Raw genomic sequence first — 14087 nt, 5'->3', positions numbered from 1 at the left:
TTTTTTTTTACTAGACCAGCATTGGAAGGGTTACACAGGGCTTTAAAGTTCCTGGAGATTTCTGCAGACGCATCCGAAGCTGAAATAGATACATTTTGTTTACATAAATGTATCTAAGTGTTGAATGTAACTCATCTCTCTCACTGAGAAGGAGCTTGGAGGACAGCCAAAGAGTGTGTAACATTTATCAATAGATACATCTAACTAAATAGAATGTAACAATCTGAACTTCTGCATATCTCTCCACGGAACTTGAAACCTGTGTTTAACCCTTCCAATGCTGGTCTAGTAAAAAAAATGCTTTTTGCATATAATATGCTGTAAATAATGTTTTAGAGCAAAGTTGAAATGCAGGGTTATATTCCGCTTTAAGGTATAGGACAGTAGGTAAAGGGAAGCTGTGTGTGGAGTGGTAGAAATGGTGGTTAGTGTGCACAGTCCTAGGTAGGAGTATGTGCAGGGGGGCAGGGACGGCCCCCGACCAGGTTGCGCCTGGGGCAAGGTCAGGCTATGGCGCCTAAAGGTCAGGTTTTGGTGCCTAAACTGCCATTCCCCATCCAAATGTTGCCGCCTTTTTAAGAATTCAACAAACTGCACCTGGGGCAAGAGAGCCGCCTGCCCCCCCTAGATCCGTCCATGCAGGGAGGGGGGGGGGGCAAGCTGTCCTTAGGAGTAATGCAAGTAAAGGTTTTTACTGTCCTGTTGTTTCCTTATTATGTAGTCAAAGGGCAATCAGGTTTCAATGCCATGGCTGATTACAAGGAGGGTATGGGATGCTTAATTTTGAGGGGAAATTAAGGGGTACCTTCAGAGGCAGAGACTACAGGCAAGCTGATCTAGGTGCAGGTCCTGAAAAACTAGCTTCTTATTGGTTGGTTAATAACGGCATGGAACACTCTATAAAAATGAAGGGAGTTTACTGTAAGTGCTGCACTGAAAAGACACTGAGAAACACAGGAAGGGGTGTTGCTAGGCCCAGAAAAATCAAGCGGCTGCTTGGGGCTCTACCCACAGCAGGGACCTCTACAGGGGGACAACTTTGGCTATCTATATGGCGGTGGCTAATAGCTGTCAATCCTGGTGACTGGCGTCTACCTATACTTGAGTTGTTCACCTTCGGCTACTTACCATGACTGAAGGGGTAGTATTATTAAGGCATAAAGGGCCTCTGACTAGGAGAGGTGGGGTAAGGACCACAAAATATGTGTTGCCTATAGCCACAAAAACTGTGCAGTCAACCCTGTAAGCATGACTGCACCATACAATGTCTGTGCCAAGACTACACATTTAGCTGTGTAATCTTCTCCATTCCACTTGGTGCAGGATTTTCTCAATCAGGCACTCCCCCCAGTGAAGTAACTATCATGCCCTTCCCCCCCATCAAAACTTCAATTGGGCCCCCCCAATGCTCAGACACTTTCCATTGCATACCCCTGATGACCCTTACAGCCAGGGGGCCAAGTTGCAGGGGTCATACAACAAGTGTTGAAATCATAATCCTTACACTTATAACAAGTGTAGCCGTAAAAACACCTGATCGGAAGGATGGGCCCCTTTATCGGTGGAAGTGAAGAAGTATTTGGGGCCCTCTTAAAGCTTGGCTCCCCCCCCCCCTGCAGTGGCATGGGCTGCTCCCATGTAGTTACACCCCCTGGCACTCCTCTCCTCAGTTGCAGTTGGACTCCTGCTGATAATATTTTGAGGTTTTTAATTGCAGTTAGGGTGTTTTTGTAGCATCAGAGAGAAGGCTAGTATTTAGCAATAGTGGGGTTATGATGGATTTTTGACAGAGTATTAGACTGACTGACAGGGTTGTGTTGGGATCAAGGAGTAAAGTAAAAGTCACCAAAGTGTGGATATGGTGCCAGGTTTGAGGCAGGAAGAAGTTATTTCCTCTATGGCACTAATGTCTAACTGAAAAGTCGAAAGTGTGGATATGGTGCCAGGTTTGGGGCAGGAAGAAGTTATTTCCACTATGGTGCTATTGCCTAACTGAAAAGTCGAAAGTGTGGATATGGTGCCAGGTTTGGGGCAGGAAGAAGTTATTTCCTCTATGGCGCTATTGCCTAACTGAAAAGTCGAAAGTGTGGATATGGTGCCAGGTTTGGGGCAAGAAGAAGTTATTTCCTATATGGCGCTATTGCCTAACTGAAAAGTCGAAAGTGTGGATATGGTGCCAGGTTTGGTGCTGGGAGAAGTTATTTCCTTTATAGCGCTATTGCCTAACTGAAAAGTCGAAAGTGTGGATATGGTGCCAGGTTTGGGGCAGGAAGAAGTTATTTCCTTTATAGCGCTATTGCCTAACTGAAAAGTCGAAAGTGTGGCTATGGTGCCAGGTTTGAGGCAGGAAGAAATTATTTCCTCTATGGCGCTATTGCCTAACTGAAAAGTCGAAAGTGTGGATATGGTGCCAGGTTTGGGGCTGGGAGGAGTTATTTCCTTTATAGCGCTATTGCCTAACTGAAAAGTCGAAAGTGTGGCTATGGTGCCAGGTTTGAGGCAGGAAGAAATTATTTCCTCTATGGCGCTAATGCCAAACTGAAAAGTCGAAAGTGTGGATATGGTGCCAGGTTTGGGGCCGGAAGAAGTTATTTCCTCTATGGCGCTATTGCCTAACTGAAAAGTCGAAAGTGTGGATATGGTGCCAGGTTTGGGGCTGGGAGGAGTTATTTCCTCTATGGCGCTATTGCCTAACTGAAAAGTCGAAAGTGTGGATATGGTGCCAGGTTTGGGGCTGGGAGGAGTTATTTCCTCTATGGCGCTATTGCCAAACTGAAAAGTCGAAAGTGTGGATATGGTGCCAGGTTTGGGGCCGGAAGAAGTTATTTCCTCTATGGCGCTATTGCCTAACTGAAAAGTCGAAAGTGTGGATATGGTGCCAGGTTTGGGGCCGGAAGAAGTTATTTCCTCTATGGCGCTATTGCCTAACTGAAAAGTCGAAAGTGTGGATATGGTGCCAGGTTTGGGGCTGGGAGAAGTTATTTCCTCTATGGCGCTATTGCCTAACTGAAAAGTCGAAAGTGTGAATATGGTGCCAGGTTTGGGGCAAGAAGAAGTTATTTCCTCTATGGCGCTATTGCCTAACTGAAAAGTCGAAAGTGTGGATATGGTGCCAGGTTTGGGGCTGGGAGAAGTTATTTCCTCTATGGCGCTAATGCCAAACTGAAAAGTCGAAAGTGTGGATATGGTGCCAGGTTTGGGGCTGGGAGAAGTTATTTCCTCTATGGCGCTAATGCCAAACTGAAAAGTCGAAAGTGTGAATATGGTGCCAGGTTTGGGGCAAGAAGAAGTTATTTCCTCTATGGCGCTATTGCCTAACTGAAAAGTCGAAAGTGTGGATATGGGGCCAGGTTTGGGGCTGGGAGAAGTTATTTCCTCTATGGCGCTATTGCCTAACTGCAAAGTCGAAAGTGTGGATATGGTGCCAGGTTTGGGGCTGGGAGAAGTTATTTCCTCTATGGCGCTATTGCCTAACTGAAAAGTCGAAAGTGTGAATATGGTGCCAGGTTTGGGGCAAGAAGAAGTTATTTCCTCTATGGCGCTATTGCCTAACTGAAAAGTCGAAAGTGTGGATATGGGGCCAGGTTTGGGGCTGGGAGAAGTTATTTCCTCTATGGCGCTATTGCCTAACTGCAAAGTCGAAAGTGTGGATATGGTGCCAGGTTTGGGGCTGGGAGAAGTTATTACCTCTATGGCGCTATTGCCTAACTGAAAAGTCGAAAGTGTGGATATGGTGCCAGGTTTGGGGCTGGGAGAAGTTATTTCCTCTATGGCGCTATTGCCTAACTGAAAAGTCGAAAGTGTGGATATGGTGCCAGGTTTGGGGCTGGGAGAAGTTATTTCCTCTATGGCGCTATTGCCTAACTGAAAAGTCGACAGTAAAAGCAGTAATTACTCTCAAAACAGTAGTGTAGAAACTGTTAGGTGTGGAATTGTCTCTGTCAGGGGAACTCACCCATAGCATTTGTTCACCGAACTGCTGTTTAGTTCAGGTACTGTATAGTCTAAGCTTTATTCAATTTTCCTTTATATTCCCCACCACTGGCTCACTTTAAATGTGCAGACAGACAATTCCCCTGAATGCCAGTGTAAATTTTTCCCATTAAAACACATGAGCATTTCACACCTTAGCATTCACTTGGCAGCTCAGAGGAAGAGATCAGCTTGCATTCCAATTTGCTGTGGAAACGTCTACTGCCTTGTAACTGAGCTAATCACTTTCAGAAGCCGATGATCCATTAGCTAGCAGCTGGTTGATTGTCAGCTACTGAACTTGATTGGTGGACCTGAACTCTTGCACAGGACAGAAGGAAAATATAGAGAATTGCGCCCTGTATGTATTTAGAGAGTTTAGCCTGTCCAGTTCCCCCTCAGACTAATCACAACTGTAATTTGATCTCTTCAGATGTGTCAGCTGGCTGCCTCGGTAGAGCAGCTAATTGGGAAACCCAGGATATTCACCCTATGTCTTCTTCCACGAAAGCAGGATGTAGACACACAGCAGATTTATTGCAGGATTTATATCAGCTGTAACAAAGAAATGTTTTTATTTAACGGTTATTATGCTGTTATTTATCTTTTAGAGCAGAGAGGAAGTTTTAAGTTCAGGTCCGCTTTAAAGGGAAGTGAGAGGAATACAGGGGCTGCCATCTTCATTCCCTCATAAACAATGCTAGTGACCTGGCTGTCATGCTGAGCTCCAGGCTATGTCCCCAGTGGTGCACTGCGACTTTATGGAGGCATCTTAAAGAGGATCTTTCATCCCCCTTCGTCCCATGGTGACAGCGATAGAGCTCCCTGGATGTAAATATTTACCTTCCCTGCTCCAGCGCAGGCGCAGTAGCGGCTCTCGGCTCGAAAATAGGCGGAAATAGCCGATCCCAGTCGGGTCCGTCCTACTGCACAGGCCACACTTGTCCATGCAGAAAACCATCGCTATAGGCTATAGGCAGCAATAGTAAAATCTTTGAATAGTGGCAAGAAAGTTAAATTATGGCGCTTGATAAATTGCTGCTAATTGTGGCTTTTACTATTGCCGTCTATAGCGGCAGAGAGTAGGTTCAATTTGGCAGGGGGTTAGGGTTAAGCAGTGGAGATGGAGTGGTTAGGGTTAGCAGACGCGTATCTGGAGGGATGCAGATATGACACGTGCCCCAGGCGACCTCCCTCTTCAATCATCAGGGGGGGCGCAGTGCTGCTGACAGCATTCCTGAGTCTAAGGGAATAACAATCATCCAGCAGCCTGCCCTTCTCAGCCTTTGTCATATATATACATTACAAGCTATTGAGAGGTAAACACCGAAGTTTTCCCTCACTCCCTAATAGAGATCATGTCTCAGTCCCCGGAGATAGCAGCAGAAGCTTCTGGTCTGGAGGTTACAAGATCTCACATCCATTCAGCTCTGTCATTCACACATTCCTCAGCCTTATCTCAGAGTGCTGTTTACTTACTTTTATTTATGGCACTCTCTGCACTTTAACCATTACGCTGCTGGCAATCACTGTGGCCAGATTTAACACCCTCTCTCTTGTACAGTGTACCTCAGTTGTTAGAATGCATTATATTTCTAGCTCAGTACCTATCTACTAATATTTAATAGGTTGTCAGACTTTTATTATGTTATAATTGTCACTGCAAATGTTTCATTGCTTTCATTTATATGAGAGTGGTGGCTGCCAAATGTATTTCCTTTTAAACTATACCAGTTGCATGGAAATGCTGCTGATCTTTCTGGTCAGTAGGGTCTAAATCACACACCTGAACCATGCATGCAGCTAATCTTGTCAGATGTGTCATAGACATTTGATCTGATTACTAGGGTCTATGGCAGGGATCACACTTGTTTTTCAGTTTTCAACTCGGCTTTTTCTGCGCACATTTTCTGCACACCAAGTGTGTTTCTATGCAGAAAAACTTGTGCTTTTTTTCACAACAGCTAATGTAATTGATACAGAAAACTGACAAAATGTGCAGAATTATCATGCAGAATGTCAGTTTTTTTTCTGTGCAAGAAAAACACATTAAGTGTGAACTAGCCCCTTGATTAACATGAGTTTTCAGTTTTTCTGTGCAGAAAACGCATATGAAAACAGTCAAGTATGTTCCCTGCCTTAAAGTATTAGAGGCAGTGGATCAGAAGGATAGCCTCATTTATTTCATGATGGGGTTACCTTGTCCAAAAAGGTTAGACAGGATGCTGTTGATTGTAGGTGGGGGTGTGTGTGTGTGTGTGGGGGGTGGGGGGGGGGCCTGGGGGGCGCAATTTTAGTATTTGCCATGGGCGCTGTCTTGCCTAGATACGCCACTGAGGGTTAGGCATGGTATGGAGTGGTTAGGGTTAGGCATAGGGGTGGGGTGGATAGAGTCAGACAGAAGAGGATGGAGTGGTTAGAGTTAGGCAGCCGGGAGGAGTAGTTAGGGTTAGGCTGTCTTAGTTTTAGGCATAGGTAGAGGGAAGGTTCAGTGTGAGAGTAGGCCGGGGTGAAGACATACATTACCTAGTCCCAGGCGATGGCGTCTCCTATACTACCTGGTTAATTTGAGGCTGTCCTGCAGCTAGCCAATCAACATGCGGCTTCAGTATGGTAGTTGGCTGGCTGCAGGACTCCTGTACACTAACCAGGAAGTGGAGGAGGAGACGTAATTGCCCGGGACCAGGCAATGTATGCTAGATGCCAATAATTGCATATTGTTACTAAGGTCATTTAACTTTTTAGGACATTTCTAAAACGTTAAATTAGCAAGGTGTCATTATTTACATCATCCTGCACCGTTTTTTTGCGTTGCTATTTTTTTTTTTTACGCACAACTGGCATTGTTTATTAAGAAATTAAGATGGCAGCCTCCATATTTCTCTCACTTCGGGTTCCCTTTAAAAAAACCCTCCCCTCAGAACACCAGAGAGCCCAAGGAATTAGCGCTCCCTATGCTGTCAGAATCAGAATACAAAGCACTTGCAAAAATTGTTGTGCGCTCCTCTCATCTAAGAATAAATCAGTTGACTTTATTATTATTTTTTTTTAACTTGTTTGGAAACAACAGCAGCTGCCATTAGAGAGACATATGGGATGAGCGGTTTGAAAAGGACAAGGGGTAGAGAAGGAGCGCAACCATTTATATTGCCCTTCCCAAGCTTCCTCCGAACAAGACAATTATGAGATAACAGAGGTGAGGAAGGAGAGGAAATTCTTTCATTTTAACGCTGCAAGCCCAGGAGATCCAACAGCCTGTTTATGAAGAACAATAAAGAAGATACATGGACAAAAGAGGAGCTTGCTACAAATATATAGCCCTATTTTGAAAGGCCAAGCTTTTTTTCCCCTCCCTCCCTCATCTTAGTATAGAGCTGTCATTTGCGTTTAGACTATTTCCCTCTAACAGAAAAAGAGAAAGAAAAATAATATCGCGCCACAACACACCACGCTTAATAGCAAGACTTATCACTTTTAAATGGGCCTGACAATTACAGCTGACAAGACGGCGCAGTGTCATTGTGCTTCAAAGGTAGTAATGAGAAAAATATTTCCATATATTTAAATCTGCGGATATCTGGCGGAATCCAAACAGGACACTTATCCCTTGAGATTCAATGACATATTTCTTCTCGGTGCCGGTGCAGTCTGGCAGCAGGCTGTATTAAAAGAAATTGAGGGGAATGTGGCGTATTTATGTGAGACTTAAAATCAGCATGTTATAGAGGCAATGACACGCCGAGTCCTAGATTGTAAATCTGTGTGCCGATGGAGTCATTCTTTCAGGAGAAATTCTCTTTTTCTTTCTGTTGCCGTACTTATTTTGGGTCCGCTTCAAGACTCTTCAAAACTTTTATTATTCACGATGGCGCATTGGTTGAAAGAACATCCACGGGAAAATGAAAATAATGGGTTGATTTTATGCTTAGCAGGCCTTTCGTCTAGTTTCAAGGACGTTTTCCTGACACCAGGAGTTGTCAGTACCGTGCTGTGCAGAGTTTGAATGTTGGCAAGAGACAGGAAAATGTACACTGAACTACGCCTTGTCCTAACTACCGATGTCTAATCATATCTGCCCCCATACAACCTAACCGTAACCACTACTCCCAGTTCCTTGCTTTAACCATCCACCATAATGCCTAAAACTAACTACTACTCCCACCTTAACCACTTAAGGACCACGGGCTTAAACCCAGGCCACTTTTTACAAAATGGGACACTGCAGCTGTAATGCCTTGCTGCAGGGTCGCACAACTCAGCACACAAGTTATTCCCCCCTCCTTTTTTCCCTACCAACAAAGCTTTCTGTTGGTGGGGTCTGATCGCTCCCCCAATGTTTATATATTTTTTAGTAAATATTTATTTCATTTTTTTTTAAATTAAATTTGCCTATTTTTTTGTAATTTTGTTCTCCCTCCCTCCCCCCATCAGCCAATTACAACGATCGGCTGTGATAGGCTTCAGCCTATCACAGCGGATCACTCCTGTGTCCCCCAGGGGGACAGCCTTATCACACGGCTGTCCCCAGTACAGCGCTGCCTTAGATCGCAGCGCTGTACAGTGTTATAAGACTTGCTTAGTTATAAGTTTTGCTGTCTAACAGTCTCCTAGTGGCGATCGCCGCTGGGAGACTGATGGTGGAGCGGAGCTCCGTCAGCCAAGCGGAGATGCGCGTGCATCAGCACACACGATATCCTACAAAACACGCCCCCAGGACTGCACGCCCATCGTTAGGCGGTCCGGGGGCTGCCGCCGCGTCCACACCGCTTGGTGTGGAGCAGTCCTTAAAAGGTTAAAGGACAACTATCAAAGTTAACTAAAATTCTAAATGCCACATATATTTCCAATATTTACTAGCAAATACCTATACAGCAATACAAAGGCTTTTTTTTTCATCTTTTCATGTTTTATGTGAAGAAAATATGACATTTACAGAAAACAGTTTTCACTGCGGGCATTACTATGGAGTACTGTGTCCAGAACATCCAGCATAGAGAAACAATCTTCACTGGCTGTAATACTGTGGGTAAAATGTGTTCAGAATGCTAGACAGCAGATATATAGCTTCAAATATATGTGTAAATAACTCTTCAGCTGCAGCTCTGTGTGCCTGATCCTGTGTCTCTCCCTCTCTATCTTACAGTGTAAAGTAAACAGTTTACAGACTGGAAGAGCTCATTCTGAATGGGAGGGGGGAGCATGCAAGAACAGGAATAAAGTACAGGTCCTTCTCTTTAGATCATTTCTCTGTAGCTGAGAAATCCCTCAGTAGTTCTCATATGATCTGTGAAAAAGCAGTGTGTGTGTGTGTGTAAGCAGGGCAGAAAGAAAGTAACAGTAAAGCATTCCTCTATGAATAGTGACAGAGAAGTGGAACCTATCTACATGGTATAGCTCTAGTCTCTAGTCTGACCAAACTGTTACAAACAGCTGACAAATAAGGCATTTTTTTCACACAGGCTGTGATGAGAGGCTTCTGAAAAGCTTTCTATTGTAGCTGGCTAAAAGCTGTATAGGTTTGTGGGATTTACAGAAGGACAGTTTCTTTGATAGTTTTTCTTTAATTATCCACCATAATGCTAACTCTAACCACTCAAATATTTAATACATCCCAGTGCCTAACTTTTATCACTCATAACAAGTTTTAGGCCTAACTGTAATCTCCAAATATCTAAGTATAACAAACCTTTGAAGTCTAATCATAATCTGTCTTTCAATGCCTAACCCTAAGCACTAAACCAATGCCTGCTACCTTTACTGGGGCAGGCAGGGCTCGGAGGGGGTGCACTTTGGGTTCTCCGCCTCCAGTGCTGGAGAACCTTGTCCCGCCTTGCCTCTACTTATGTAAGTATCAAACCTGACATGAGCTGCTTCCTTACTTCAGGTTTAATTTAAGTTGCACAAGCCCCTCCTCCTTGTGTCAGGATGATCTGTGTGTGAGTACAAGCCCCTCCTCCTTGTGTCAGGATGATCTGTGTGTGAGTACAAGCCCCTCCTCCTTGTGACAGGATTATCTGTGTGTGAGTACAAGTCCCTCCTCATTTTGACAAAATGATCTGTGTGTGAGCAGAAGCAACAGGCTTGAGTGAGCCAATGAGGCTGCCGATAATTTCCCAGCAGCCAGTGGAGAAGACAATCATCAGCATCATCGCATGACAGGGATGCCTAGTACGCACCATACAATTTTCTGTTAGATTTTTCTTTAAGATTTTCTGTTAGATTTCATGAATTAGATTATTTTCTGCAAAGTACTGGTCATTATCTCTGCTGAACTGTCTTCTGGTTATCTCCTGCTGAGTAGAACAATGCCTAATTGCTAGGCAGATAGATGGTTAGATAGATCATTTCCAACATGTTGGAAATTATCTATCTGGCAGGTAAATCTAACAGAAAATCTAACGGAAAATTGTATGGTGCGTACTAGGCATTAGAACCAGGAAGCATGCCTTTTTTGTAAATCACTATTTTGATTGCTGCAAGCAAGTTCTATTTATTTTAATATATCTTTTTTATTTCAAGAACACTCCATCATATTTTATTATGATTAGGGTTTGCAAAACACAGTAGAATATATAGAGAAATTCTATCTATCTATCTATCTATCTATCTATCTATCTATCTATCTAATAACCTCTCTCTCCACCATATGCGCTGTGCTACTTTACTCGAAATAAATAAATAAGTAAATAAAACTATTGAACAGAGCTGGCGGCTTCAGTGGAGAAATCAGCACCTTTAGGCGATAGGTTACAGTGAAGCATATTCATTATCTCAGTGGAAGCACATCTCTGCTATTATACATTTCATGTGGTTCGAGCACTCTGCCTTTTCTTACTGTGCTGAAACACTCGGAAAAGCAATCCTGTTCCATTAAATAGCACCACCCGGGGTTGTGTCTGCCGAAGCCGAGCGAAGAAAGACATCACCGTGCCTAAGACCAAAATGAGATCTGTCCTACAATGTGCCGGGCTGAGAAATATTTAGGTTAGAGGTTTAGGAAAAGAACAGCACAAGCAATTATTGTTTTCAGAAGTTGAAAAGGATCTGTCACATTGGCGGTGTAATGATGCCATGGAGGACGGTGGGGAGGGATTATATTTTTTTTTTCCTCCAAATATTGATTTTAAATTTCATTTTTGAAGTTTCAGCCTTAAGGAGAACAGATGTTTAAGTCCCTAGTGATTACATTTTTTGTTTTTTTTAACATATAGGCCTCGATTCACTAAAGGGTGCGAAGTGTTAGCACGCCAGTGAAAAGGAACTTTGCATGTGCTAACTAGGGTGCTAAGCAGGGGTGCTTGGATCGCCCCTTTTCAAAATCCGAATTGATCCGGATCCGGATACCCAGATATCTGGATCGGATATCCGGATCCGACCTTTTGGGTATCCGAATAGATTCGTATATTTGACCCCAGTATCCGGGGTATCCGAGCGGATTCGGATATCTGGATAGAAAAACCGGAAGTGGCCTTTAAATTGCTTTAAAAACATTTTTTAGGGTAAATGAGGCAAGTAGCATCATTCTTTTTAAAGGGAAACACTAATTGATGATGTGGGGACTTAAAGGGACTCCGAGCAGTGCAGAAACTATGGAAAGATGCATATCATTTTAAAGCTCTCTATCTCCTCTTTCCAATGATATATAAACCGCCGCCCTACGCCTTTTAGTTTTCGCTATTTTCGCGATTGAAATCGCGGCCACGATTTCAATTGCGAAAATAGAGAAAACTAAAAGGCGTAGGGCGACGATTTAGGTGTCGCCAGAAAGAGGAGAAAGAGAGCTTTAAAATGATATCCATCTTTCCATAGTTACATTGTATTACACAGGGCGACTTTTTCCTAAAGTCAGCAGCTCCATTCTGCTGAATGGAGCTGCTGACACTGGGGAAAGTGTCGTCCTGTGTAATACAAGGCGTAGGGCGGCAGTTTATACTGAATATCATTGGAAAGAGGAGAAAGAGAGCTTTAAAATGATATGCATCTGTCCATAGTTTCTGCACTGCTCGGAGTCCCTTTAAAATCCCCCCCCCCTCCCAAAAAAATAAAAAAAATAAATGGCTGTCAATTAACATCAGGACTAGGTTCCAGACAGCGGTCGTGCAGCCCACATTGTGTCCAAAGTCCAACCGCACAACTGGGACATGGCAGTTTTCAGCCCAGACACCTCCAAAAAATTACACAGCAATTGTGTTTTTGGTTAAATATAGGTGGTATCAGCACAGCAGCAGTGGCCTGTGGCACCCTGGCGGTGGGAGCAGCAAAGGCAGCAGGAGCAGAGCAATTTCATCAGCAGCAGGTGTAACGTCTGCCAGGAGCATGCCGGATGTGGCACTTGGCAGTGGTACATGGCACATGGCACTTGGCACTTGGCATGTGGCACTTGGCACTTTGCACGTGGCACTTTGCACGTGGCACTTTGCACTTGGCATGTGGCACTTTGCGCGTGGCACTTGGCACGTGGCACTTTGCACGTGCCACGTGCCACCTGCCACATGCAAAGTGTCACGTGCAAAGTGCAAAGTGCCATGTGCAAAGTGCAAAGTGCCATGTGCAAAGTGCCACGTGCAAAGTGCAAAGTTTCACATGCCAAGTGCAAAGTGCCACGTGCCAAGTGCAAAGTGCCACATGCCAAGTGCCACGTGCCAAGTGCCACATGCCAAGGGCCATGTGCCAAGTGTCACATGCCAAGTGACAGTCAGAGAGCAGAGGAGAAGACACTAACTGTTACAATGGCACTTCTCAGCAGCACAGCAGTTCTGTAGTAAGTTAGCACAATAGTATTACTACTCTACCAACTACTAGCACTGACTGCAGTACTACAGTACTAACTACACAATAACATAGTAATCCTATTCCCTAATCCCTAACCTAGCTAAGGCAAAATAGCTGGCCAGCAGGCAGCAGCTGGCCTGGTCAGTGCACAGTACACACACAGACACATAGCAGCTGCAGCAGCCCTGCAGCACACACTCTGACGGTCACACAATGAAATCAAGCTAATTAGCAATACAACAATAGTGTAGTGATAGTGAAGGGGTTAATCATTGTGTACAGCACTTGCTAGGCCAGCAGCACTGGAGCATGTCTCTCAGTGAGCATTCACAAGCAAGGACGATATTTCTTATCATGGCAGCTGGCCAGGGTTCCTTTCTGTGATTGGGTGCCAGGGCTTAGGCTGGGAGCCCTCTGATTGGCTCAATGAGGTCAGGTGGGGCTGGCCAGGGTTCCCTTCTGTGATTGGTTGCTAGGGCTTCTGCTGGGGGCCCTCTGATTGGCTCAATGATGTCATCTCCTTAGTAACAGTATTTGGATCCGGATATCCGACGGATATCCGCAGATATCCTTGTATGCGACCAAATATCCGCGGATTGCTAACCGGATTTGCACAGAAATCGGATAGCTGAAAAAAGGTCGGATATCCGGGTTGCCCGGATATCCGGAATCTGGATGAGCACCCTAGTTAGCACGGTGCTAAATAGTTTGCATGTGCTAATTATGGTGCTAAGTAGTTTGCATGTACAAACTATGGTGCTAAGTAGTTTGCATGTACTAACTACGGTGCTAAGTAGTTTGCATGTACAATCTATGGTGCTAAGTAGTTTGCATGTACTAACTACGGTGCTAAGTAGTTTGCATGTGCTAACTACGGTGCTGAGTTTGCATGTGCTAACTACGGTGCTAAGTACTTAGTTTGCATGTGCTAACTACGGTGCTAAGTAGTTTGCATGTTCTAACTATGGTGCTAAGTTTGCATGTGCTAACTACTTAGCACCCTAGTTCGCACGTGCAAAGCTTTTAGGCGTGCTAACTATGTTAGCACCCTTTTCTGAATGAAGCCCATAGTCTTTGGAATATGTCACCACTTTTTGTGCATGGCATATAAACCATTTTTGCATTTGAATTAGTTTTATACCGGGCTAGCTGGATTTGCAGTGCTGGTTTCCTACGGGAATGTCAAATGTTGGTTGAAGTGGACTGCTTGAAAAAAAAATAAAATAAAAAAATAAAAAAATAAAATAAAGGAGATCTTGAAGTGGACCCAAATTAAAAATACAAGATTTCAGAAATAAAATCTATTTTCTAAACTATAATAATAAATAGCATCCTGCTCTTTC

Source organism: Hyperolius riggenbachi, chromosome 4 (genome assembly GCF_040937935.1).
Source record: "Hyperolius riggenbachi isolate aHypRig1 chromosome 4, aHypRig1.pri, whole genome shotgun sequence".
Classification (NCBI taxonomy): domain Eukaryota; kingdom Metazoa; phylum Chordata; class Amphibia; order Anura; family Hyperoliidae; genus Hyperolius; species Hyperolius riggenbachi.
This window is presented reverse-complemented; position numbering follows the sequence as displayed.